The following is a 27,886-nucleotide window of genomic DNA, read 5'->3' on the forward strand; positions in this document are numbered from 1 at the left end:
GATGCTTCTGCAGGGAAGATTAACTTGAGAGCAACATTTAATGTTCTTCCTTGGAACATCTGGATAATAAACTAGTGTAATACTCTAATGTGACAAATCAGATACCATTAATCGTTAATCTATTAATGATGATTTGGTTGCATATAATGAGGTTGATTATTAAGCAAGGATCATCATTAAGATAATAACTTGTTCCACAGCTGGTGAGCATGAATTCATCTGGGGAGGATTGTGTCTGACTAGCCTCTTTGATTTTTTTGATAAAATGATTTTCCAAGTTCAACAACACTCTGTTTTGCATTTCCAGGAGGCATTTAACAATGTTAAACATGAGTGGCTATTAGTTAAGTGCATAGCTCTGGGAATTCAAGTGTGCATAAGTATTAAGTTTATTGTTGTCATAGTCACATATAGGGTATAAATGCCATGAAAATTAGCTTTCATTGAAATAGTACATAAGATGAGAGCAAATGTGTTAAATATATTGTTAACATGTATTACATGTGCAAAATTAACAACAAAATATAATTACACTACAGCAAGTTAAGAGAGAAAGTTAAATATAGCCCAAGGTAGTATTTGGATTTTTCAGGTGACTTCAAGAACCTGGCAAGAGTGGATCTGAAACTGTTGTTGGACCTTGAGGTGTGGGTTTCAGGCTCCTGTACCTAGAGCCTAGAACATAGGCCACTCAACCCATAATGTTGAGCCAAATTTTTTAACCTACTCTCAGATTATTCTAGTCCTACAACCTTCATAACCCTTTGTTTTTCTATCATCTAGGTGCCTATCTAAATGTTTCTGAAAGTTACTGGTGTATCTGCCTCTACCACCACCCCTGGCAGGGTGTTCTAGCACTCCTTTTTAAGAACTACCTCAGGCATTCCCCACTAAACTTTTCACCAAACTCTGTAAATTGATGTCCGCTCCTATCAGGTATTTCTCCCTGGGAAAAAGTCTCCAGCTGTCCACTTGATTTATGCCGCTTATTACCTTGTACCTCCTGCCTAATGTCTATGAAATTGGCGCCAGGCTTGCGGTCAAGATAGCAGAGAGCTGCATTTTGCATTGATGTTGGGGCTCAGACTTAGTCTTTCTTAGGTTTGTGGGGATGGTTTTGAGATGAGAGTGGGGACTTCGGTGTCAGATTAGGGTTTAGGGAGGGCAATAAAGGGAGTTGGAGATCAGGCTGGAGTCTAGACCTCTGCTCTGCATTCTGTGTTTGAAGACTAGTAATAACCTAAATGTAGGATATCCATGGATGGATATCAGGCCAGAAAGTGCTGTGGATAAAGACCAGTGACTACAAGAGCAGGTGTCCCTACCGCCATATCAGTGAGTAACCCATGGGATCATCAAGATTGGAGATCTGTGCCAGCAGGAGGTACAAGGGCTGCTGAACACCTAGGTACATGAGCCTGTGAGCCCTGAGTTCAGGGCCTGCAGTTCAATATCCCATCATTGGCGAGTCCTGGGTTCAAAACCAAAGACTGAAATACAAAAGTCGATTGAACATCCAGAAGTCGAGTCCCAATGGCCAAAGTGTTGGATCTGCAAGTTCACTGGGGAAGTTAGGCCAATGTCTGTGAGTCTAATGGAAGTCTGCACTGTCTTAGGGTTGGAGGACTCTCTGTCAAAGTGGGCGGGTGTGGTGAACTATGTGCCTGTCTGGACACGCCCCCTGCTGACTGCTCCTGTGGCTCCTCCCACAGGCCCCTGTATAAAGGCGATCTGAGGCCTGACGCTCGGCCTCAGTCTCCAGGACATTGTATGATGGTCACTCACTGCTGGTTCCTTCTTCCAGTCAATAAAAGCCGATATCTCGCCTTACGTCTCAGTGTGAGTTATTGATGGTGCATCAGCGGGGGAAGGGTGTCAGTGGATGGAAGGAAGAAAAGTTCCTTGTTCTGTTGCTGCTGTTCTGCTGAATGTTGTGGGTATGCTCTGTTGGTGCTGGAATGTGTTGTGATACTTATGGATTACTCCAGCACATCATTAGGTTACGTTAGTTATTGACACAAACAGCACATTTCACTGCATGTTTCAATGTACAAATAATAAATTAATGGAGCTGAATATGAATTTGGCTGAAAGGTAGACAACAAAAGAAGCTGCTGAATTGTGAAAGCTCTTTTACATTTGATCTCATAGGACTCTGCAGGAAGTCACCCTTGGCAAATAGAATATGATGATTAGAATATAGAATATGACCTGTTTTGCTTCAATGCACCTAATTAAAGCCCCTTGATGCCTTTCTCAAGGCTCATTTAGAAATTGTTTGATTGTTTTGTATCTCCAAGATGTAGCTGGCAACAGACTGTTCATTGGGCAGATCATGATGACTATTACAATATTCCACAACGCATGCACAGATTAACTAAAATAAGAATAAGTGTTGAACTTTCCATTGTTTAGATCATTCAAAAATGTTAAAGATCACGAGGAAAAAGGAGGCTTCTTCTGGATTTTAAGCCCACTTTTCTAATGTACTCAACTACTCAACTTGTTAAAAGCTATTTATCATTCTAAGTCATTCCTCATCTATAAAACTGGAGAAATTCTGAAATATTATTTCTTCATTTTTTTTAGTTTAATTTTCCTTCACTTTACATATTGTGACATCATTCTTAGATTTTGTTTTTAGAATTCGGATTTCTGCTTTGCCTTGAATAATGTCATCTTTAATCAGTCACATTATATGTATTTGGTGATACATAGCCAAGCCCATAAATGGGATATTTAATACTAATAGCTCTATCTTTTATGCGATTTCACCACTTAGTATCCATGTTGCAATATTCCCTGGTCATATACTATGGTTCAGTTTGAACATAAAAAAACCTCTCAAGTGTTGCCTTCTCAAATGACTTTTTGTAAAGGCCAAGTGTGAAGGTGCCCCTGTTTAATGTTAGTTTGTAAAAGGAAGGAGGGAGCTGCACTGGAGGAGCAGATGTTAATGACATTATCAGTTAGCACAAGTGGCAAATGCACATACTAATTTAACGACTCCAATCGTTATTCTTTGTAATTTATAAAATTTCAAAATAAAATAAATAGAACTAATGATGATGTAGACTCTATAATTCTTGCATGTACTACAGCCAGTGACACCAGATGTCCAAGGCTACTTAAGAAATTGAAGGTATTTGCAAAGAAGTGCAGCTTTAAAAGTTGTGCAACTCAATGTGCTGTTAACCTGGAACATCAGATACCTCCCAGAAAGATTAAGTATGTCAAGCAGGTTCACCATTCAAACTGGAGCAAATGCTGAATTTGATGATGAGGCCAGTCAAATCTCTGTAGCCTGTATGTGGTCCATTTCACTCAATTGCCTCAATATTCATGTGTCTAACAGCCTCAAAAGCACCATTATCATATGCTTTTGCTACAAGCCAACAACCTACCCCAAACACCCACCACCACAGAAAAAACAACCCAAGTTTGTCTATCCTCTAATCCAGGCAGTGACCTGGTGAACCACTTCCACATTCTTCACAACCTCCCTGTAATAAGGTGACCAGAATTGTGCATAATGATTTTGTAATACTGTTTGGGGGATAAATATTGGACAAGACTCCTTGCTGTTTTTTTTTCCCTGTTATTGCTCAATTATTTCTCCACCAGAGAGAGAGCAGGTAGAACTGCAGGTACTCTGTCTATGACTCTCTCTGACAGAGTAATGCTTCAAAGCTCTCCATCAGATGATCAATTATTGCAGCCAAAATATTTAGCTGTGCAGCAGATGTTAGCAACAGAAGAGCTTTTGCTTTTTAGCGAGATGTTACAATGTCATAAATTGGTGGATTTTGAGTCAGAACTGGTATTTGACAGAGTGAGTGGAGTTGTTAATAGAATCAAATGCTTTAGCCCTGGAGTGATGTTCAGGAGGTTTCTATTTATGTGGCAGAAGGCACCAGGCATTGTGTTCTACAAAATGATGCTCAGGAGACGTGTTCTGATGTAAACCAGTTCCCAATACTTGAAGGAGGGAGAGATTCCTCTTCTAAACTGATCATAACTAGAATTTTGAGGGAGTATTGGCCTGTTAAGTCTAATGAATGCTAAGAAAACAAAGTATAATTTTTCTTAGAATTACTTTTGAACTACTTGTACCGATGTTTGTTTTGTATGTTCGATTTATGCGTAACAATGTAAAGTTAACAAACTTAAAATGTGTTCGATCTCATACTGTGCTGCTGCGTCAGAAAGAAAAGCAGTTTCATGGCATTTATACCCTAAGTGTGTGTGTCTATGGCAATAATAAATTTAAACTTGAGGAACAATGTTTAAAGTTGAGTTCATTTTTTACAGGTTCAATGAAAACTTGCAGCAGTATCACAGGCACAGAGCTTCAGAGACACAGTGTTCTTAAGAAAAACATAAAATTAACATCTATTTTTAGAGGGAAGAACATGATTAGAACAAAATAAATTCATTTTAGTACAAAGTGATCAAAATGGCGACAGTGTTGCTATACTCAATCATTCAAAAACCAAATGGTTGAAGGGAAGTAGCTGTTCTTGAACCTGGTGGTGTCAAGCCCTGCTTCATATTCAGGACTCTATGGACTTGTACGTTAAGATCTCCCTCTATATAAATACTCTAAAGGGTCTTGCCATTTCTTGCATAACTTGGTGATTGAAGTTAATTTCCATTGATTGAATTTGCTGTGTGATATAAGGGACAACGCTGCTCCGGGTTGGTAAATTTGGTCTACTGTGAGAGGCGTTTCCCTTTAAACAAGTGCTTAAATTAATGCAGGTACAGCAGATGCATGTAAATCACATGTGCATAGTAATTAGTTCATTATTACTGCTGTTATTCTAGCTCAAGGGACGACAGACTAATAATTGACTCATTTATAATTTTTATCACTTTAATTTGCTTTCTCCTTGAAGATTTCCTTGGAATTCACATTCACTAGACAAAGTGAGTGACTGAAAACAGCAATTTCTAGAAATACTAAGCAGGTCAGACTGTCCTGAAGGAGAGAGAAACAGATGAACTTTCAGTTTGCTGACCTTTCTACAAAACATGAGGAGAAAACTGGTTCATGCAAGTTGAGGCCTGGATAGAGAAAGTAAATATCACAAATTCTTGATTTTGTTAAGGTGAAAATGAGACACATTTAGATGCATAGTGTAGCAGGTGGTATGTGGCCCAGTAAAGAAACAGGGGCAAAAAAAAAAGAAAGAGCAATAGTGGAGCTGTAAGTTGCAGAACACAGTTATTACAAACAACTACCCTGGCAAACAAACTGAGGTAATGATTAGTTAAATGAGTTTTTGATCTGAAAGTCTATAAATCATAGAAATGTAAATCATGAAATGAAAAAGTGAGAGAGATCCTGGGAGTAACCTTACTCTCTATAGGATATTAGTGAGGTGGTGTTTGGAGTATTGTAGATAGCTCTGTTCACCCTGTTATGGTAAACATGTTATTCAGTTGGAGGAGATGTAGAGAAGGTTTACAAGAATATTGCTAGGACTTGGGACTGCATCATAGGCTATTGTTCGGCAGTCTAGGAATTTGCTGCAGCATTGGATACTGAAGGGTGACTTCGTAGTGGTGGATATTACATGAAGGACCTAGATAAGGTAAATAGCCTCAGCCTTTTTCCGAGAGAAAGGGAACTAAAATCTAGAATGCGTACATTTAAGGTGAGAGGGAAGGTTGTCAGTATATGGGACAAATCTGTACAGTTTTTCACCCTCTGTATGCCATCTTGGCTGAACAGAGGAGCATTTTAAGAAATAGACTAAGACAACTGTGCTGCTCCAAAGAACATGACATGAGGTCATTCTTACCCTCAGCTATTAGACTCCATAATGAGTTCATCCACAGCCAGGGAAGTGACGACCTTCTTCTGTTAGACTGCTATTTACCTCTGTTTACCACACTCTGCTATCGCGGACACCCTATGTAAAACAACCACCATTTTTTATCTGGATGGTGTGAATGTGCACTCATTACTGTATAATATAATACAGTGTGAACTGGTAAATCTTGTAAATCTTATAGTCTTTGACTTGTAAATCTTATACATGTTATTATTTAAAGTAACTTTTTAAAAATTCTTTCTTACTTCACTCCTAATATTTGTATATTTGCGCACTTATAAAGCTACTGTAACACTAATTTCCTATGGGATCAATAAAGTATCGATCTACCTACCTATCTAACCCATGACCTCTAGTTGAAATTCCACCCAACTTCAGTGGAAAAAAAAGTCTGCTTGCATTTACCCTTCTTAATTTTGCCTTTCTCAATCAAGTCTCCTCTCAATCTTTTGCATTCCAAGGGATAAAGTCCTAACCTATTCAAACCTTCCTTATAACTCAGGTCCTCCAGTCCTGACAACATCCTTGTAAATTTTCTCTGTTGTCTTTCAACCTTATTTGTATCTTTCCTGTAGGTAGGTGACCAAAAACTGCACACAATACTCCAAATTAGGCCTCATCAACATCTTATACAATTTCAACATAAAATTGCATGTCTTGCTCTCAGTATGAAGACCAATGTGCCAAAAACTTTCTTTACGACCTTATCAAACTGTGATGCAATGAATTATGGACCCGTATTCCCAGATTCCTTGGTTCTACTGCACTCTTCAGTGCCATACCATTCACTGGTAGTATCTACCTTGGTTGGTCCTAACACCTGACGCTTCTCTGCATTAAATTCCATCTGCTAGTTTTCCAGTTGGTCCAGATTCCACTGTAAGCCATGGTAGTCTTCCTCATTGTGCACTGTCTTGGTGTAATCTGCAAATAATGCTGAAGGGCATGCGCTTAATACGAGAGGGGGTAATATCAAAGGAGATGTGAGGGGCAAGTTTTTTTTTACAGAGTGGTGGGTGCTTGGAATATGCTGCCTGGGGTGGTAGTAAAGGCAGATACACTGGAGACTTTTCAGAGATGTTTAGATATGCTCATAAATGTAATGGAAAGGAAAGAATATGGACATTGTGTAGGCAGAAGTAATTAGTTTTGTTGGCCATTTGATTACTAATTTAATTGTTTTGGCACAATGTCGTGGGCCTGTTCCTGTACTGTTCCAGCACTGTCCTGTGTTCAAGGATAGGATTTTATTCATTAAAGCATAGGAGAATGAGGGGTCATCTTTTAAAAGTGCACAAAGTCATGAGAGGCATGGATAAAGTGTATGCACCCTGCCTTTTTCCCAGGGTTGGGGAATAAAAATCTAGAGAGCACAGGTTTAAGGTGAGAAGAGAGAGAATTAAAACAGGACCTGAGGGGTAACATTTTCACCCAGAGGGTGGTCCATATGTGGAATGAGCTGCCACAGGAAGTGGCTAAGACAAGTACATTAACAACATTTAAACTGAATTGAATGAGGAGTAAAAATCTTTACGTTACATCTCCATCTAAATGTGCAATGTGCAGTTATAGTCATTTACAATAAATATTATGTATTATGTACAACAGGATAGACAATATAACTTAGAAATACAGTTGCATAAGCATGAATCAAGCAGTCTGATGGCCTGGAGGAAGAAGCTGTCCCGGAGGCTGTTGGTCCTGGTTATTATGCTGCGGTACTGATTCCCAGATGGTAGCAGCTGGAACAGTTTGAGGTTGAGGTGACTCGAGTCTCCAATGATCCTTTGGGCCCTTTTTCCACACTTGTCTTTGTAAGTGTTCTGAATAGAGGAAAGTTCACAACTACAGATGCGCTGGGCTGTCTGCACCATTCTCTAAGAGTCCTGCAACTGAGGTAATTACAATTCCCATATTCAATTGTGCCCCTACAGGAAGTTCTCAGAATTTGGGGGCCCATACCAAACTTCTTCAACCGTCTGAGGTGAAAGAGGTGCTGTTGTACCTTTTTCACCACACGGCTGGTATGTACAGACCATGTGAGATCTTCAGTGATGTTCATGCTGAGGAACTTAAAGCTGTTCACCCTCTCAACCCCAGATCTGTTGATGTCTATAGAGGTGAGCCTGTCTCCATTCTTCCTGTAGTCTATGAACAGCTACTTTGCTTTTGAAACATTTGAGGGCGAGGTTGTTTTCTTGACACCACTGTGTCAGGGTGATGACTTCCTCTCTGTAGGCTTCCTCATTATTATTTGAGATTAGGCCAATTGGTGTAGTGTCATCAGCAAATTCAATTAGTAGATTGGAGCTGTGGGTGGTGACACAGTCATGGGTATGTGGAGGGTAAAGGAGGGGGCTTAGAACACAGCACTGAGGATCACCTCTGTGAGGGTCAGAGGGGCAGAGATGAGGGAGCCCAATCTTACCACCTGATGGCGATCCAGCAAGGCTTCTGAGCTTCTTGTCAATCCTGGAGGGAATTATGGTGTTGAATGCTGAACTGTAGTCCAAGAACTGAGAAGGCCTTGGCGAGCAGGATTAAGGAAAACCCCAAGCATTCTACAAGTATGTGTAGAGCAAGAGGATAAGACATGAGAGAATAGGACCAATCACGTGTGACAGTAGAAAAGTGTGTATGGAACTGGGGGAGATAGCACAGGTACTGAATGAATACTTTGCTTTAGTATCCACTACGGAAAAGGATATTGACTATTGCAGGGATGACTTACAGCGGATTGAAAAGCTTGGGCATGTAGACATTAAGACAGAGTTTGTGACAGAGCTTTTGGAAAGCAACAAGTTGGATAAGTCTCTGGGACCGGATGAGATGTACCCCAGGCTACTGTGGGAGGCAAGATTGCTGAGCCTCTAGCAATGGTCTTTGCATCAGCAATGGGGAAGGGAGAGCTTCTGGAGTATTGGAGGTTTGCAGATGTTGTTCCTTTATTCATGAAAGGGAGTAGAGATTGCCCAGGAAATTATAGATCAGTGAGTCTTACTCAAGTGGTTAGTAAGTTGATGGAAAAGATCCTGAGAGGCAAGGTTTATGGAGAGGCATAATATGATTAGAAATAGCATGATTTTGTCAAAGGCAAGTCATGCCTTATGAGCCTGATTGAATCTTTTGGGTAAATGATGAATTGATGAAGGTAGAGTGGTAGTTGTAGTGTATATGGATTTCAGCAAGGCATTTCATAAGGTACCCATGTAAAGCTTATTGAGAAAGTAAGGAGGCATGGGATCCAAGGAGACCTTGCTTTGTGAATCCAGAATTGGTTTATCCACAGAAGGCAAAGAGTGGTTGTGGACGGTTCATATTCTACATGGAGGACGGTGACCAGTTGTGTGCCTTAGGGATGTGTTCTGGGACTCCTTCTCCTGGTGATTTTTATAAATGACCTGGATGAGGAAGTGGAGGGATGGATCAGTAAACTTGATGATGACACAAAGGTTGGAGTTGTTGTGGATAGTGTGGAGATCTGTCAGAATTTACAGAGGGACATCAATAGGATGCAAAACTGGGCTGAGAAGTGGCAGATGGAGTTCAACCCAGATAAGTGTGCAGTGGTTCATTTTGGAAGGTCAAATTGATGGCAGGATATAGTATTAATGGTAAATCTCTTGGCAGTGTGGAGGATCAGAGGGATCTTGGGGTCCGAGTCCTTAGGACACTCAAAGCTGCTTCACAGCTGCTTAACTCTATGGTTAAGAAGACATGTGGTGCATTGGCCTTCATCAACCATAGGATTGAGTTTAAGTGCTGAGAGGTAATATACAGCTATGTAGGACCCTGGTCAGACCCCACTAGGAGTTCTGTGCTCAGTTCTGGTCACCTCACTACAGGAAGGATGTGGAAACTATAGAAAGGATGCAGAGGAGATTTACAAGGATGTGGCTTGGATTGGTGCACATGTCTTATGAGAATAGGTTGAGTGAACTTGGCCTTTTCTCCTTGGAGCAGCGGAGGATAAGAAGTGACCTGACAGAGGTGTATAAGATGATGAGAGGCATTGATCGTGTGGATAGTCAGAGGCTATCCCAGGGCGGTAATGGCTAGCTCAAGATGGCACAGTTTTAAGGTGCTTGGAAGTAGGTACAGAAGAGATGTCAGGGTAAGTTTTTTATGCAGAGAGTGGTGAGTGCAAGGTATGGGCTGCCAGGTGGATACAATAAGGTCTTTTATATTCCTGGATAGGTACATGGAGCTTAGAAAAATAGAGGGCTATGGGTAACCCTAGGTAATTTCTAAATTAAGTGCATGTTCGGCACACCTTGTGGGCCAAAGGGCCTGGATTCTTCTGTAGGTTTTCTATGTTTCTATGTTTCTAACAGCATTCTCACATAAGCGTCCCTCTTCTCCAGATGTGTAAGGATGGTGTGTAGAGCTGTGGCTATTGTGTCATCTGTCGATCGGTTGTGTCACTAGATGAATGGTAGGGGGTCTAGTTTGGGTGGTAGAATGCTGCTGATATAGTCCTTGACCAGCCTCTCAAAGCATTTGCTTATTATTGAGGTGAATGTGACAGGACACCAGTCGTTCAGACATGTTACGTGGTCTTTTTAGGTACAGGGACAATAGTGGATGTTTTGAAGCAGGAAGACACTCTGCACTGGGAAAGGGAGAGATTAAAATGTCTGTAAACACACCTACCAGTTGTGCCATGCACATCCTGAGTACTTGCCCTGGGATATCATCCAGCCCTGCGGCCTTGCGACTGTCCACCTGTTGGAAATTCCTGCTCACTTTGGCCTCAGAGAAGACCAAGATACCAGTTGCATCATCTGCAGATCTCCTCAGGGTCTCAATATTGGCAACATCAAATTGAGCATAACAAAGATTTAGCTCTTTTGGGACAGAGGCATCAATGTTAGAAACTCCACTGCATTTAGCTTCGAAATCTGCAATGGTGTGCAGACTTTATCATAAGCTGCATGTGTTGTTGGTGGAGAGTTGAGTCTGAATCTTGTCTTTGTGCTTTTCTTTTGCTGCCTTGATGACTTTGCACAGATCATAGTTGCATCTATTGAGCTCTTGCTGATTATTGGCAGCATAAGCTCTGTGTCGTGGGGTAAGTGCTGCTATGCACAGAACTATTGATCCAGGGTTTCTGGTTTGGAAAGACCCTGACCAGTTTCAGGGGGACAACATCCTCCATGCATTACTGGGTGAAACTCGTGACCATTTCCGTGAACTTGGAGATGTCCTCATCGTGGAAGACATTCCAGCATAGAGGCCGATTGGTCAGACTAATTATGCCGCCTCTTGTTTCAGTTTCTGCCTGTACTTTGGCAACAGCAAAATAGAGGAGTGATCTGATTTTCCAAATGGCGGGGGGGGGGGGGGTGGCGTAGGAGCACTTTGTAAGCATTGAGGAAGAGAGAGTAGCAGTGGTTGAGTATGCTATATTCTCATGTGCTCACCTGGATGTGTTGGCAAAACTTTGGAGATACTTTAGTCAGCAATGCTCTATTAAAGTCACCCGCGATGATGAAGACAGCCTCTGGGTGTGCAGTCTCCAGGGTGCTGATAGTCTCATACAGTTCCTCAAGAGCCAGGTCAATATCAGCCTGTGGTGGAATCTGCACAGTTGTGACAATAACAGCTGTGAACTCCCTAGGCAGCCAGAAAGGTCTACACAGCAACACCAGGTACTCCAGATCAAAAGGATTTGAGGGCATGCACGTTCTGGGGGTTGCACCTAGCATTATTGACCATTAAGCATTATTGGGCAAGTACATGGAAAGGAAGGGTTTAAGGGATATGGGCAAATGGGACTAGGTGAGATTGAAATCTTGGTTGGCATGGTTTAGTTGGGACAAAGGGCCTGTTTATACACTGTATGGGTTGTCCTTTATTTCAAATAGCTCTATTACAATTCTACTTCTGAATGGCACATCTCCCTTACCAGAATCTTGTCAGCTTATCTGTTGGGAGTTAAATTTCTATTCTGCCTTTCAGATTCATTTGTGAAACATTTTGTGCTAAATCATTCTTGTGAATTTTTCACTTTCATTCCCTACTGACATGATTTTTAACTTGCTCCAGTTTGCTTGAAGCAATAATGGACACATTGTACTTAGTATAATCCTACTTAAACATAATTTTAATAACTTGTTCTAATTATCACTGACAGACTTGTGCAAATGATCTTTAACAGACGACCTTCAGTGTTGGCACTCATTGACCTCATTCAAGGTATTTTTGAACCATGCTCTGGAAGCCAAAGTTTCATTCTCTGTCCCGGGGTCTTCACTTCACCAAGTCATCTCTGTGGATGTAGAATTGCCTTCTACTTCCAAGAATCCAAGCACTCACGAACATAATTTAGAAAACAGATTCCTCGATTGAAATTTCTTCATTTGAAGTCTGACCTAAAATATTAACTATTTATTCTTCCACAGATACTTCATTTTCTGTTAGTGCACCTTTTAAAGGTACTGATTAGTTATTTGTTCATTACCTTCCAGACACTTAACTGGGGACAACAGAAGGAAAAAAAGAAGCAGTTAGAAGCAAATTAAACCAATCAAATCTGATTTATTGTGCTTACTGTAACTACTGATGTTAACCAGTTGATTAATATCTAATATTGAAGGGCATGTGGAGGAGCATTAAGGTGAAAGGGAAAAGTTCAAAGGTATGTGGGCAAGTTTATTTTTACAGTGAGGTATACCTCGAATATGTTGCTGGTTTGGTGGTAGGGACAGATATGACAGAGGATCTTAGATAACCTCATGAATATACAGAAGGGATTAGTGTAATTAGGCACTATTGGCTTAATTAGTTCAGAATCAAGTTTATTATCACTGTCTTATATGACATGAAAATTGTTTTGCAACAGCAATACAGTGCAAAGGCATAAAATTTACATGAATTACAAAAATAAGTAGTGCAAAACAAGATAGCAAGGTAGTGGCTATGGACCTTTCAGAAATCTGATGGCAGAGGGGAAGGAGCTGTTTATAATACATTGAGTATACTTCTTTAGATTCTTTTACCTCCACCCAATAGCAGTAAAAAGAAGAGGATATGCCTTTAATGATGGATGCTGTCTTCTTTAATCATTGCTTCTTAAAGATATCCTCAATGGTAGGTGTTATGTATTTAATATTTCAATAATATTTGAGTAATATTGTAAATATATTGTTTGATTAAACATTCTTTGTTGTTTACATAATCTATTGTGGGTTATAAGTAAAAGTACAGAAATGGCATACGTCATCACACCACCACATCATAAGTGCTTAAAGTAAAAATGGAGTTAGACACATTATTCTTTTTTTTTGTAATTTATTTTTTATTGAAGTTCATCAAACAAACATTTCCATAAGATGTATTTCAGACATTGTACATATATATCATATAATCATATATATCACAAAATCTCCACAAAGTATTTATCTGGGGTATACACTTATAGAAAAGGGTGGAAAGAAAAAACAAGCAAATGGAAAGAACTATGTACAAGTAGGGAGTGATCTTTTTTTTTACAACAGATTCATTGATTTGTGAGAATAAAATCAGGCCTATGAGGCATTATGTAGTTAAACCATTTTCCTCAGTATGAATCAAATTGTTCCAGCTTATGATTAACAGATGCTGTTATCTTCTCCATTTTGTAAATGTCCATTGTAATTTTCAACCATGTATTTAAAGTTGAGCTCTCCTGTGATAACCATTTCCTAGTAAAGAGTCTTTTTACCAGCCACCAACAGTATATTCATTAAATATTTATCTCTTTTCAACCATTCTTGAGGTATATATCCAAAATATATGGTCTTATTCTCCAAGGGTATTTCACATTTAAGGATGTCTTATAGGGCATTGTGTATCCCCCTCCAATAGTTTTTGATAACAGGGCAGTCTCAAAAGATATGATAATGATTTGCATTTTGATTTCCACAATTTCTCCAGCAAACGGGGAGGTTACTATCATAATGGGATTTCTGAGAGGGTGTAATGAAATATCTTATCAAGTTTTTCCAACCAAACTCCCTCCATTTCTGTGAATTGGTACACTTCCATTGATACCTCCATATTATTGTCCATTCTTCCTCAGATATACATTATTCTTAACTCCTTTGTTTTCCTTTTAATTAGTTTTACATTTTGAAATTACAAAACATAGCAGTGGTGACAAGAAAGTTTTAAACAAACCTGTAGTGACTGCATTGCTGTTGAAGTGTTGCATGATTTTGGAGCTAATAATAAATAACAAGCTTCTTTAGGAAGGGACAGACATGGTTAATTTATATTTAAAAAAGACAGAAAAGGACAAATATATAGGTTCCTAAATAGTGAGCTCCAGTGATAATAATCATAAGAAGGCAGTAATGGTTGGCTGTATTGGAAAGATAGATGCATTTGATAGCACACAAGGTAACTGAAATATGTATACCGAGTGAATTGAGCTATATTTTGAAACACATGAAATAGTCAATGAGAAATGAGTACCAATTTTGCTAAGTGTAATAGGTGGAAGAGAATACAGTTTGCTTTGAAGTTTGCCTTCTCCAACCAAACCAACCAAAATGAGTTTTGCTGATATTATGAAAATAGTGCAGGAAAAATTAGAAGTGAAATTATTGTTGATTGAAAAGTGATTTAGGATTCATAAGCAGAATCAAAAGTAAGGGGAGTACATTTCATTGTACATGGCTGGATTAAAGAATTTGTCTGAGTATTGTCAGTTCAGCTTTGGGGCTAATAATGCACTGAGAGATTGTTTAACTTGTGGAATCTTACAAGAAAGCTTGCAGAATTGTTCCTAACTGAAGCACAACTTGCATTTATAAGAACAGTTGAAATAGCTGCATCACTGAGATCAGCAGACAGAGATGCAACTGAGTTGCAGTCAGGAATGAAAGAGAGCATGAGCAGAATAGTTACTTCTAAACACAAACCTATATAGCCAAACAAATTGTGTTACTGTTGTGGCAGGGCCTTATATACACCAGACCAATGAAGATTTAAAGTGAAACTTGCAGAAATTGCAATGAAGTAGGACACATACATAGAGCATGTTGGGAGACAAATACAGTATAAATGGAGTGGACAGGGAGAGGAAAAAGATAAAAAGTCAAGTTGCATTTTCAAAAAGAGTACCAATCTACATGCTGTTGCTGAAACATCTGATAATGATGAGAATGACACAGGATTGAATAGCCTTGAGATTTACAATGTGAAAACTAACATTAGACAAGCAATATGGCTTACACCAGAAGTGAATGGCAAATTAATTAAAGTGGAATAGAACACCGGCTCAGCTGTTTCAGTCATTAAACAAAATGAATTTGAATGTCATTTTAAAGATACAGAACTGAAGCCTACAGATATTCAAGTCCTTATACTGGAGAAAAGATAACTTTTGTAGGAATGCTATTTGTAACACTGTAATACAACATCCAACAAGCCATGTTGGGCTTGTATGTGGTAAAATCAGGAGGGTCAGTATTGTGGGGTTGTGAGTGGCCAAGAAAACAACAGCTGGATTGGAGATCAATCCACACTCAAGTGTTTCAAAGCCCTTCCAGTTCCCTATACCATCTGTGATAAAGTAGCCAGTAAGCCAGATCACATGAAAGCTGAAGGAATTCTTTCCAATTTTGAGTGGAGCTTTTGGGTAATGCGAGTGGTCCCAGGAGCTGGAAGAATTGGTCTGTCAGGATCTGTGGTGATTTTAAGTTCACCATCATCCCAGTACTGGAAATAGATTAATACCCAGGATAGAGGATATCTTTGCAAACCTTTCTGGAGGAAAACACTTCAGCAAAGTGGAATTAGCTAAGGCCCGTCTAAAACTGGAAATGGAAGAGGAGTCCATCTGCACCTGCAGGAAGCTATGGACCAGATTCTACAAGGCTGTCCAGACACTCATTGTTACCTGGATGTCACAATTGTTACTGGTAAGAATGGCAAGGAACATCTCGAATCTAGACAGCGTTAAAAAGACGAGAGGATTATGGGCTCAGAGCACAGTGCAACAATTGTGAATTCTTTAAACCAAGCATCACTTACCATGGGCATACTATTAATGCTTAAGGATTACACAAGTTCACTGAGAAAATACAAGCAGTGGCAGATCCCCAAGGTCAAAGGACATATCACAGTTGTAGTCCTTTTTAGGATTTGTCAATTACTATAACAGGTCCCTGCCAAACATGGCTACTGTGCTGTTACTGCAGATCAGGAAGAAATGGTAATGGACAAAGCAGTCTGAGGTGACTTTCCAAATTGTCAAGGAAATGGTTATGTCCAATGCTACACTCACACATAGTGATCCACATCATCCAGTGAAGCTTGCTTGTGATGCCTCCCCTTGTGTTATAGGTGCAGTCATGTCACATGTAATGAGGATGGAAATGAACACTCCATAGCCTTTGCATCATGTTCCCTTACCACTACAGAGGAATATTACACACAGATTGACAGAGAGGCCTTGACTCTGGTTTGGGATGTAAAACGTTTCAACCATTACTTATCTGGGAGTTTACTCTCATTACTGATCATCAGCTCTCTGTTTTCACTTCACAGAAGGGTGTTTCAGTTACTGCAGCAGCATAAATGCAGAGATGGGCTCCATTTCTTGGTGGACACAATTATAGGATCAAATTCAAGAAGACAGCTAATCATGGAAATCCTGATGGATTGTTTCTTCTTCCTTTGGAAAAGGAAATAACTGAAAAATTTACAAAAGAAGACACTTCACTAGACGTACTGAAGTCTTCCTAATGTAAATTGAAAGTCTCCCTATTAGACCATAAGACTGTAAGATATAGGAGCAGAATTAGGCCATATGGCCCTTCAAGTCCACTCCACCACTTCATCTGGCAGATCCAATTTTTCTTTTATCCACAATCTCCTACCTTCTCCCTGGATCCCTTCATGGACTGACCAATCAAGAATCTATCAAAATCTTCCATAAATATACATAAAGACTACCTCCACAGCTGCCCATGGCAAAGAGTTCCACAGATTCACCATTCTCTTGGCTAAAGAAATTCCTCCTCATCTCCATTTTAAAAGGCCCCCAATTCTGAGGCCATGTCCTCTAGTCTTAGACTTTAATGCCATTGAAAACATCCTGTCTCCATCCACTCTATCAAGGATTTTTGCCATTCGATAGGTTTCAATGAGGTCACCCCTCATTCTTCTGAATTCTAGTGAATACAGGCCCAGAGTCATCAGACGCTCTTCATATGACAAGCCATTCAAACCTGAAATAATTTTCATGAACCTCCTTTGAACCCTCTCCAGTTTCAGTACATCCTTACTAAGATAAAGGACACAGACCTGCTCATAATACTCCAAGTGAGGCCTCACCTGTTCTTTATAAAGTTTCAATATTACATTTTTGCTATTATAGAACATAGAACTGTACAGCACATTACAGGCCCTTCAGCCCACAATGTAGTGCTGACCCTCAATCCCTGCCTCCCATATAACCCCCCCCCCCACCTTAAATTCCTCCATATACCTGTCTAGTAGTCTCTTACACTTCACTAGTGTATCAGCCTCCACCACTGACTCAGGCAGTGCATTCCGTGCACCAACCTCTCTGAGTGGAAAACCTTCCTCTAATATCCCCCTTGAACTTCCCTCCCCTTACCTTAAAGCCATGTCCTCTTGTACCGAGCAGTGGTGCACTGGGGAAGAGGTGCTGGTTGTCCACTCTGTCTATTCCTCTTAATATCTTGTACACCTCTATCATGTCTCCTCTCATCCTCCTTCTCTCCAAAGAGTAAAGCCCTAGATCCCTTAATCTCTGATCATAATCCATACTCTCTAAACCAGGCAGCATCCTAGTAGATCTCCTCTGTACCCCTTCCAATGTTTCCATATCCTTCCTATACTGAGGTGACCAGAACTGGACACAGTACTCCAAATGTGGCCTAACCAGAGTTTTATAGAACTGCATCATTACATTGCATCTCTATTATATGCTAGTCCCCTTGAACGAAATGCTAACGTTGCATTTGCCTTCATCGCCACAGGCTCAGCCTGCAAGTTCTACACAAGCACTTCCAAGTCCCTTTGCCACTCAGTATTTTTTTTTTGTTTTTTTTCTCCACTTAGAAAAGAGTCAATCCTTTTATTTCTTCTACCAAAGTACATGACCATACACTTTCTGACACTGTATTCCATTTGCCATTTCTTTGCCCATTCTATTTATCTGTCTAAGTCCTTCTGTAGCTTCTCCACTTCCTCAAAACTACCTGTCCCTCCACCTATCTTCATATTGTCTGCAAATTTTGCAACAAAGCTATTAATTCCATCATCCAAATCATTGATATATAATGTAAAAAAATTGGTCCTAATACAGCCCCTGTTGAACACCACTAATCATTGGCAGCCTATCAGAAAAGACTCATTTTATTTCCTCATTTTGCCTCCTGCCAATCAGCCACTGCTTTACTCATGCTCGAATCTCTTCTGCAATACCATGGGCTTGGAGCTTGTTAAGCAGTCTCATGTGTGGCACCTTGTCAAAGCCTCCTGAGAATCCAAGTTCACAGCATCAAGCATTTTTCTATTCTGCTCGTTATTTCTTCAAATAATTCCAACAGATTGGTCAGGCAGTGTTTTCCCTTAAGGAAACCATGCTGACTACAGCTTATTTTATCATCTGCCTCCAAGTACCCTGAGACTTCATCGTTAATAATCAACTCCACCACCTTCCCAGCCACTGAGGTCAGACTAACTGGCCTATAGTTTCCTGTTTTCTGCCTCTCTCTCTTCTTAAAGCGTGGAGTGATATTTGCAATTTTCCAGTCTTCTGGAACCATTCCAGAATCTAATGATTCTTGAAAGGTCATTATTAATGCCTCCATGATCTCTTCAGCCAACTCTTTCAGAACCCTAGGGTGTACATCATATGGTCCAGATGACTTATCACTTCAGAACTAACAGTTCCCCCAAGAACCTTCTCACTAGTTATGCTAACTTCAGAACCTTCTCTCTAGTTGTGATAACTGTTACAGTGGAGACTGTCAAAAAGGAAAGCAGAAAAGACCTCTCACTGTATCAGGTCTACATGGCAACTAAAAATAGCTGAATGTTCAGTAGAAATCCAGAGTCAGCTCCTAGAATCACAATGGAGTAGGCTCCAGAGCCTGAGAAACTTTCATAGCCACAAGTATAACCTGCCAAGCAGAGTAACCTCATTCCCCTTGGCAGGTTATAAAGGAAAAAATAATGCTCCACAGCAATTAAATCTTTAGGCCTTAATGGGGCAATTTAAAATATACTTGGTTGTGAATGACTGCAGTATATGATAGTTGTATTATATACTGTGTATATAGTTGAGATGCATTTTAGATTAAGTTGGAGTTTATATATAAGCAGAGAGGAGTGTTATGTATTTAATAGTTCAGTGATATTAGATTAATTTTGTAAATATTTTGACTGATTAGGCATTCTTTTTGTTTACATAATACATTGCAGACAATATGTAAAAGTAAGTGAATGGCATACGTCATCACACCAACATGTCAGATATGCGTGCTTCATAAAAATGAATTTAGACATGTTACTCTCGGCTCCCTTGTTTGCCTTTTGATTAGTTTTATGGTTCAAAATAACAAAACATAACAGTGGTGTAATGAGTTCTTCGGGCCAGTGTGGGGTGCCAGAGAGCACTGGGTTCTGAAGATTTTCAAGCACCTGAATTGGTTAATTGTTGTTTAAAGATAGTCATTAACTATTTAGAGTTCTTTGTGTTTTTCTGAGTGAATCACTCTTTGTAATGCGGTCTCCTGGTGCTTTCTGCTTAAGCTTGTTAAGTTTATTTTGATTAGCTCAGGGATTCCATGTTAAATGTATTATTTAAACAGTCACCCGATTAGTGCTAATTGCAGGGTCCTAGTTTTGAGAATGTTACTTCTTGTGGTGTTGCTTGGCTGAGCCACTGATGTTCTTTTGGAATTATTATGAATATTTTTGTTGCCATCTATGTTCGAATCTGTTTTTCCTCCGAACTTGGGTTCCAATATTGCCAGTGTACACTACAGCACGTGGCAAGCTTGTTCTCATAATGAACTTTACCTGTGAATCTTTTGTAGTTGTATTTTGTATCCAGTGCTCCAGGTACGGCCTCCTCTGCATTGGTGAAACTTGTTGTAAATAGGAGCACAACTTTGGTGAGCACCTTCGCTCCTTCCATCAAAAGCAGAATTTCCTGGTGGATGACCATTTTAATTCCTATCACCATTACTGTTTCAACATGTTAGTCCATGGCCTCCTCTTTTGCTTGATGAGACTACTTTGAGGGTAGAAGAGCAATATCTCATTTTCTGTCTAGTTACCCTCCAACCTGATGACATGAATGTTGGTTTCTACTTCCAGAAATTTTTTTCAACCCTCTTCCCTCTTCTTCTATTGCCCAGTTTGGCCTCCTACCTCTTCTCCTCACCCATCTATCACCTCCCCCGGTGCCCCACCTTCATCCCTTTCTTCCATGGTTCACTCTCCTTTCCTATCAGATTCCTTCTTCTTCATCTCTTTACCATTCCTACTTACCTGGCTTCACCTATCACCTTCTAGCTAATCGTCCTTCTGCTCCCCACACCTTTTTACTTAGGCTTCTTTGCCCTTCCTTTCCAATCCTGCAGAAGGGTCTCAGCCTGAAACGTCGACTGGTTATTCATTTCTATTGATGCTGCCTAACCTGCAAAGTTCCTCTAGAATTTTGTGTGTGCTGGTCTAGATTCCCAGCATCTGCAGAATCTCTTGTGTTTATAATTCCCAAGATGAAACTAGATGAGTCTCCAGCTCTCTGCATCCTCTTGTGATTGGTGCATTAGAGCTGCAACACTCAGCAATTCAGGAAAAGCTTCTTCCCTTCTGCCATCCGATTCCTAAATGGACATCGAATCTTAGGACACTACTTCATTTTTTTTAATATACAGTATTTCTGTTTTTGCACATTTTTAGATCTATTCAATATATGTAATTGATTTACTTGTTTGTTTATTTTTTTATTTTATTTATCTTTTTTTCTCTGCTAAATTATGTATTACATTGAACTGCTGCTGCTAAGTTAACAAATTTCACATCAAATGCTGGTGATAATAAAACTAATTGATTCTGATTCAATACCAAATTGTGATGCAACTAGTTAAAACTCTCCCCATGCTATATCTGTACAAATTTGCAAAGATCTTCCATGACATACCAAGTTTCCTTACATTCCTAATTAAGTGAAGCAGTTGGCATATCTTCATGATTGCATCAATGTGCTAGGTACGGGACAAACTATGGACATGTTTCTGCGCTTTACTGTTCTACAGTATGTACTGGTGTCCAAAACTTCCACTTTTTTAGGGGCTGGTGTGCTTAAGTGTTACATCTGCCACTACAACTCTCTCAACAGCATTTGGGGCCCCAAACAAGTCCTTTAGCATAACATAGTCCTTCACATTTGAATCCATAATTGTTACTTAATGAATCCAGTGCAGCCTACTCTGCGTTGGTGAGACCCAATACAGATGAGCACCTTCTCTCGTCCACCACAACAGCCATGATCTTCTAGTGGCCACCCATTTTAATTCCACATCCCATTCCCAACCTGCTTTGTTTGTCCACTGCTTCCCTACTGCCTCTACTGCCACTTTGAAGTCAGAGAGAGATTAGAGGACCACATCTTGTATTCCACTTTGGTAGATTGCAACATGTGATAATAATAAATCAATACCAATCAATACTAATTTCTCCAATTTCCAGTAATCACTCCCCTCTGTGCCCCTTTTATTTCCATTTAACCCACCAGTCCCGTCACACCCTCACTTATCTCTCCCCTGAACTTTTGATCTGCTCGGCACTCATACATTCCTCCCTCCAGTTTCCCTCCTCACCTTCCCTTTATTCCATGGTCCACTATCACCTTTTTTCAGGCTTTTGTCACTTCCACCTATCGCCTTCCAATTTGTATCATTCCCACTTTCCCCATCCTCCACCTATCCATCACCCCCCATCATCTGAATCCACATATCACCTGCCAGCTCTTGTTCTTTCCTCCTACATTCCTTTATGCTGGTCATTCTCCTTCTTTCTTTCCAGTCCCGATGAAGGATCTTGGTCATTTCCTTTCATAGATACTGAGTTCTTCCAACAGATTATGTTTTGTTTTATCATTTTTTTAATATATGTACACCTCATGCTTTTTCTTGTTTAGCTGGAAGAATCAAATAACTGTTTAGCAAAACACAAAGGAACTACGCAACATATACAGACTGCTGGAGGAACTCAACAGGACAGGCACCATCTGTTGAAAGGATTGTATTCGACATTTCAGGCCGAGACCCTTGATGAGGATTGATGAAGGGTCTCAGCCCGAAACATTGACTGTACTCTTTTCCATAGAAGCTGCCTGCCTGCTGAGTTCTTCCAGCAGTTTGTGTGTGTCAGCGCCTTACTCACTTTAAATATTTTATTTTTAGGGATATATCTAATGTTTCTATCATCCTTTCAGGTTGCGCATACCACAGCACATAAATGCACGGCTTTTATTAACTCTTTATCTCCTGTTCTTGCACACTGTGCTCAAACGTATTGCAAGTTATTTATGCAGTGCACACTCCAGGGCATTTATTTTTGAGTTGATTTCTCAATACACTGATATGACGATGTCTGGAGAAAATATCTGTCTGGCTGGATTTCAATGAAGGTGTTAGGATGCTGCTGAAATGTCTCCTTTGTGAAATGTAGAATGGCCTGGCACTCTTTTGGATTTGTAACATATGTCTGAGTGTGAAACTAAACTTTGTACAAACTGCAGGCTGCATAACATCCACAGATGTTCTGTTCATGTACTGAAAAAGAAATATATATTTTCAAAACACCACCTTTACTATGCTGATTTTGATTGAAGAATGAACATTTCCACTGAGTCCAAACTATAGAGCATAGAACACTATAGCACAGAAACAGGGCCTTTGGCCCATCCAGTCCATTAACCTGCCTAGTCCCATTTACCTGCACCCTTACAATAGCCCTCCATACTCTTCCCATCCATGCACCTATCCAAATTTCTCTTAAAAGTCGAAATTGAATTGAGATTGCACGTGCTAGCAGTCATTCCACACTCTCACTACCCTCTGAGTGAAGAAGTTTCCCTTCATGTTCCCTTTAAACATTTCAGATTTCACCCTTAACCCATGACCTCTGGTTGTAGTCAAATCCAACCTCAGAGGAAAAAGCCTGCTTGCATTTACTCTATTTATAACCCTTAAAATTTTGTATCCCTTCATTAAATCTCTCCTCAATTATGTTTGGTAACTGGTTTATTATGGTCATATGTACAGAGATATAGTGATTAAAGTTTCCTTAATCAGTATATAGAAGTCCCAACTAGAGAGATATATTAGAGATATATTGTAATAACTGGATGATATTGAATCTCCTATTAGGGAATGAGACAGGGCAGGGGACAAAAGTTCATGTGGGGGTGTACTTTGCATCTAGTGATCATAATGCCATTAGTTTCAGGGTAATTACGAAGAAAGATAGGTTAAGATTAAGATCAGGTTAAGATTCTAAATTGGAGAGAGATTAATTTTGATGGCATCAGAAAGGATTTGGCAAGAGTGAATTTGGACAGGATTTTTTTTCTGACAATGCTATACTTGGTAAGTGGGCGGCCTTCAAAAGTGAAACTCTGTGAGTAAAGAGGTTGTATGTTCCTATAAGAATAAAAGGCAAGGATTAGGGACCCTTGGTTTTCTAGAGATATTGAGCTTCTGGTTAAGAGAAAAAATTAGGTGTATAGCAGGTATAGGCAAGTAGGAACAAATGAGGCTCTTGAGAAGTACGAGAAATGCAAGAGAACATTTAAGAAGAAAATCAGGAGGGCTAAAAGAAGGTTTCTCGAGCAGTCAAGCAGAAAGAATATCCTAATAGCTTCTACAGATATATTAATAGCAAAAGGATAGCAAGGGACAAAATTGGTCCTCTGGAATTGTAGTTGTAATTGGAATTGTAATCTATTTGTGGAGCTGAAAGTGATAGAGAAGATTTTAAGTGGATTTTTTGCATTTGTGTTTATTCAGGCAACAGAACCAGAGTCTATAGAAGTGAGTTCATGGACCCTGTCAGATTACAGAGGAGGAGGTGTTTGCTGTCTTGAGGTAGATTAGGGTGGATTGATCCTCAGTTCCTGACAAGGTGTTCCCTCAGACCCATCAGGAGGCTAGTGCAGAGATATTTAAAACATAGTTAGCCATGGCTGAAGTGCCGGAATACTAGAGGGTAGCTAATATTCCACTTTTTCAAAAAGGCTTTAAAACTAAGGTAGGGAATTATAGGCTGGTGAGCCTGATATCAGTAGTGGAAAGTTATTGAAAGGGACAGACTATACAATATAAGAATTTGGATAGACGGGGATTGATTAGGGATAGTCAACATGGAGTGTGGTAAGTCCTGTCCAACCAAACTTGAAGTTTTTTTCAAGGAAGTTACCAGGAAATTGGATGAAGGCAAGACAGTGGATATTGTCTACATAGACTTTTAACAAAACCTTTGACAAGGTCCCGCATAGGGAAATTGGTCAAGAAGGTTCAGTTGCTTGGCATTCAAGATGAGGTAGTAAATTGCATTGGATATTTGAGGGAAGTAAATAGAGTAGTAGTAGATGGTTGTCTCTCTGGCTGGAGATCTGTGACTAGTGGAGTGCTATAGGTATTGGTGCTGGTCTGTTGCTGCTTGACATTTATTTCAACAATCTGGATCATGGTGTAGTAAACTGGATTGGCAAATTTGCAGATGACACCAAGAATAGTGTCATAGAAGGCTTTGTGGTAGGGAAATTCTAGGCAGTTTCTCAAGTAGATTACATGGTTGGCACGACATTGTGGGCTGAAGGGCCTGTACTGTGCTGTAGATTTCTATGTTCTATGTTCTAGTGGGGTTAGACTGAGTGAAGAAGACTACAAAAGCTTGCAGTGGGATCCAGGCTGAAAAATGGCAGATGGAATTCAACGCAGGCAAATGTGAGGTGTTCCGCTTTAGGAAGGCAAACCAGGGTAGGTCATACACAATGGTCTTTAGGGCCTTGACATTTGTGGTAGAACAGAGGGATCTGGGATTACAGATCCATAATTCATTGAAAGTGGCATCACAGGTAAATAGGATCATAAAGAAGGTTTTTGGCACGTTGGCCTTCAAAAATCAATGTATTGAGTGCTGGAGTTGGGCTGCCATATTAAAATTGTATAATACGTTGGTGAGGCCTACTTTGAAGCATTGTGTCCTGTCTTGGTCACCTACCTACAGAAAATATGTAAATACAATTGAAAGAATGCAGAGAAAATTTACGAGAATGTTGCCCAGACTTGAAGGTTTGAGTCAGAGGGAAAGGTTGACTTTATTCTCCAAAACATGGAAGATTGAGGGGACATTTGACAGAGGTATACAGAATGATGAGGGTTAGAGATAAGGTAAATAAGCTGTTTCTGCTTAGGTGGGGTATAACTACAACTAAAGTTCACGGGTTACAGGGTGAAAAGTGAAATGTTTAATGGGAACATGAGGAGAAAGTCCTTCACTCTGCGGAAGGAGGGTGAGGAATGAGCTGCCAGTTTAAGTGGTGGATATGGGTTTGATTTCAATACTTAAGAGAAATTTGGCTAGGTGCATGGATGAGAGGGGTATGGAAGGTTATAGTACAGGTGTAAGTTGATGGAACTGGGCAGTTTAATGGTTCAGCACGGCCTACTTGAGTCGAAGTGCCTGTTTCTGTGCTGTAGATTGACAGATCAGGAGTGCATATTTATTGTACAAGAGGTGTGTTTAAGAGTCACATAGCAGTAGCATAGCAGCCGTCCTTAAGCCTGCTGAAATATACTTTCAATCTTTTGTATATTCTGCTCAATGTGGGAAGGGGAGAAGAAAAGAGTAAGTGTAGTTATTGAATATGTCAGCTGCTTTTCCAAGACAGTGGGAAGTGTAGAAAAAGGAGGAGAGGCTGGTTTTCATTATGGGCTAGGCTGCATCACAGCTCTATAGTTTGTTGCTGACTTGGGCAGAGCAGTTGCCGTACCAAGCTGTGGTGCATCAGGATAGGATGCTTTCGATGGTACATCTGTTTTTTTAAAGTGAGGCTCATTAGCTCATGCCAAATTTTCTTAGCCTGCTGAGAAAGTTAAGGCATTGGTGTACGTTTAAGGATGCTATGTGTAATTGTCAAGCATGAAGAGATGGAAATTGATCTAATTATTAGACTGTCTTTATTATACTAGGTAATGTTATTTTTATTCCATTGTCCTTTATCAAATGGCTTCATTCCACTTGTTCTGCGTACAAGCAGTTGTATCCAGGTTGACATGCCTTTGTACATTAAAAAAAGACACCTCTGTATTTCCACCAATGCTCCATTGATTTTGAGTCACTAACTAGTACAGACAGGCTTTGATGAGGTGTGAACAGACCAGCTTTCCTGTCTTTCAGGTAAGTGTACCCAAGAGTAGTGATTGATATTGGTTTGACAATGAAGTGTCATGAAGTGATTCACATCTCTCGATGAAATTTAACTCTCTCAAAGTATGAGAACAGATGGTATGCAATTTTATTAAGAGACTGGGTTTCTCTCTGGAGCTGATCTTTAAATTCCTGATCTTCACCCTTTTGATTATTCAGGAATTTATACACATCTGTAAGTGATTTGTGCTGGAGTTTGGATGCTCAGCGATGACCAGCCTCTCCAGTACTCCGGAGCTACCACAGTGAGTTTGAATAACAAGCACAGCCAGACCTTTTGTGTGACACTGGAGGGTTCTCAGTAAAATTGTTGCTGACCTTACACAGAATTCCTGCTCACATTTTCCCTGCAGTCACATAATTCTGATCAGCAGCATCTGTTTCACGTCTCTCCAGTCTTTAGAATAATAAGGCCACTTGCAGTGCCATTGATAAGTCAGTTAACAATCAGACAAGTGATTAGAGCCCAGGCCCTCCTGTATTGAGTGGTTCGGTGGATCATGACCAAACCTGATCAGGCAGGAATTGCTGCACCATCCTTCACATGCCTTTCACAACTCTCCTGTGTATGTCACAGCCTGTGAGGCGCATTAGGAACCTCGCTGGATCAATGCGTGCATCACAAAATACTCAGAATTCGCAAATTCAGGCAAGCTGCTTATTGAAAGTTTCCACTGGGGAATAAGTATTGGTTAGGGCACATCCATCCATGTGAAAAGTGAGTATGCAGGACCTCCTGGGATATGAAACGCTCAGCCCCAAGAAGGTCAGGAAACTGGAAAATGGGAACAGGCCCTTCAGCCCAACTTATCCATGCTGACCAAATGCCCATCTAAGATTGTCCCATTTTGCCTATATCCTTCTAAAACTTTCCTACCCATATATCAATCCATGCCTTTTAACCATTTTTATTGTACCTACCTTAACCACTTCTTCTAGCAGCTCATTCCATATATGCACCACCCTCTGCGTGTGTTGTTCCTTGAGTTCCTACTCAGTCTCTTCCCTCTCCCCTAAGCCTCTGTTCTCAAGTTCTTGACTCAATATATCTTGGTTCATATTGAACTGTTTGGGTCAACTATGCCCTCAATTGCCCTACTCCATTGTTCTACAGTCACACGATACATCTCTGGACCCTGAGATGGAGCTGGGTCCAGAAGATGTGAATGACCTTGCTACATGCTACAGTCAGAAGTCTAGAACAAAGGCAGACATCAGAAGTTCCTACCATTTTTCAGCTAAGAATGAATTTCTGAACTGGTGTCTCTCTGACGATAAACACACACATTAGACATTGCATTAATGTATGCAAAATGCTGAAGAAAAAGATGTTCAATCATAGGTGCAGCAAGTAACTTCTTTGTTGGCATACAAGTTGAACAGTTCTAAACATCTTTATTCTGGTTTTAATTGGTGAGAGTTCAGTGTGATCAGCACACTGGTAATTGGAGCAAGGTTTGCATTATTGGACTTCAAAAGCTGCACGAGAAATGCAGGCAAATTAATAAAGGCTTTCTGTATTGATTTTTAGAAGCTCCAGCTATCTGTACTGAAGAAGGGAAGTGCAATAAATT

General features: G+C 40.0%; 1 protein-coding gene across 1 annotated transcript in view; it reads left to right on the forward strand.

Moving 5' to 3' along the window:
• Positions 1–5,196: 5,196 nt before the first annotated feature.
• The window catches only part of dlgap2a (discs, large (Drosophila) homolog-associated protein 2a), a 517,146-nt gene continuing 494,456 nt past the window's right edge, over positions 5,197–27,886 (forward strand). The window contains exons 1-2 of the mRNA XM_059982028.1: positions 5,197–5,262; positions 12,855–12,932. The gene's annotated coding sequence lies outside the window, so the exon portion shown is untranslated. The remainder of the gene's footprint in view (positions 5,263–12,854; positions 12,933–27,886) is intronic.

This window comes from Hypanus sabinus, chromosome 10 (assembly GCF_030144855.1).
Source record: "Hypanus sabinus isolate sHypSab1 chromosome 10, sHypSab1.hap1, whole genome shotgun sequence".
NCBI lineage: Eukaryota > Metazoa > Chordata > Chondrichthyes > Myliobatiformes > Dasyatidae > Hypanus > Hypanus sabinus.